Source organism: Quercus suber, unplaced genomic scaffold, assembly GCF_002906115.3.
Source record: "Quercus suber isolate HL8 unplaced genomic scaffold, Cork oak 2.0 scaffold_107, whole genome shotgun sequence".
NCBI lineage: Eukaryota > Viridiplantae > Streptophyta > Magnoliopsida > Fagales > Fagaceae > Quercus > Quercus suber.
Genome location: NW_027069572.1, coordinates 136225 through 138119, shown reverse-complemented (window position 1 = coordinate 138119; position 1895 = coordinate 136225).

Genomic DNA, 1895 nt, shown 5'->3' with positions numbered 1-1895 from the left:
ACACAAATTTTTTTTTTTTTTTAAATAAAAAAAAATCAGTTGTTTACTTTCTCCGAAATCCTTTTTATTGACTTATCATGGGAGCTGTTTTGTCCAATCGCACTGGTTGGCCTCTAAGGTAGTGAGTACGTTTCATATTGGCTAAGGCATTTGTACTCTAGTTTTCTTCCCAGCCTTCCCTGTAGCCTGTAGGCTGTAGGTAATGGAGGAATTGGCAGTTAAGGATTCTTTGCAACAGTGACCTACAATCATTTACAATGGGTATCAAAATCCTTATTATAATTCCATAAAATAAAATTTCTGTAAGATGGTTTTGAACCGGAGTTTGTTTTATATACAAATTTGCCACCATGAAAAGAATGTTGTTGTTTCTTTTTTTTTTTTCTTTTTTTTTAAGAAAATGTTAATAAATGCCTTAAAGGCATTGATTTAAGAATTATTTTTAGAAACATTTTTATGGGTAAATGATAAAATAATTAATTTTTTTGTCAACTTTTTATATTTTCAATGAAATTGATTTCAAAACTTTTTTAATATAGTTTATTAATAATTATTCTAAGAGCACCTGTTAACATGATTTTTTTTTTTTTTTAATTTCATAATAAATAGTTAGGAAACTTCATTTCTTTTTAAGTGAAAAGACTTCTTAATTAAATTAACAGTCATGCTAATAAGTGCTCTTAGGGTAATAGTTAACAATCTACTTTAAAAAAGTTTTGACATCACTGTTATTGAAAATAGAAGAAACTGTCAAAATATTAATTATTTTTTTAAAAAAAAAAACTTTCTTTCAATAGATTGTTAACTATTACTCTAAGAGTATCCGTTAGCATTTCGCTTAAATTAATAGACCTTACTTATCAAAATAAATAAATAAATAATTCAGCTTAAAACATCATTGTAATGTCCACAATGTCACAATATTTATGAAAAGCAGTTTGGTTGTGTTTAAAGATTTCTGAGTTAGTTTTTACTAATTGCACAATTAAGCCTGTCTCTTATGGCCAATTACGGATGTTCCAGCTGTCCAACCCAGGCACCAAAGTAATTAATGACTGCCTTTTGAATCAGCTCCATGGCTTTCACTTGTATTTGCCAAGCAGCTAATATAAGCAAGATAACGCAAATGGATACTAGTTAATAATTTATTAAAAATATTTATTGGAAAAATTAATGTTTTGATAGATTTTTTCATTTTCTATAAAAATAGTGTCAAAATTTTCTTAAAATAAATTATTAACCATTGTTTTAAGAGTACTCGTTAGCATGACTCTATAAATAAAATCACTTTCTAATAGCATAATAGAACGCTTCAATAAGTAGTTATAGAGCAATGCCATAAACACAAAAAGTTTATAACTCTTGTCACAATTTGCCACGTGACAAGTTTGTAGTAAAAATTATTGTCCTTTTTTTTATTTCTCTAGCATTTTTCGTAGCTATATATTACACTTTGATTTCCAAAACTATAGTTTGTTTAGATTGAAAAAAATAAAAAGTAATATAGAGTGAAATAAATTTAGTTTAAAATTAACATATTTTTAAACAATTCTATTCTATTTTTCTCTATTCTCTTTTTTGCCACCTTCATCCAAAGGGCCCTATTTCCCAATACTATAAAATGTTTATTAAAAAAAAATCGTATATTTTTATTATATATAAATTTGCCGACATTACGCCAACGATACACGTCATTTATACACGTAAAGCATGACACAGTCACAACTAGCTTTCCCATTGTGCTATCATATGCTAGACAATCGTAAAAGCCTAGAGAGGGCAAGTACGATACACATCCAGCTAGAAGAGGCAGACTATTGGTACTAATTAAAATGCAATACAAAAAGTGCACTGCTGGACATCAGAACTTGCACGATGTGGACGAGACTAATAAG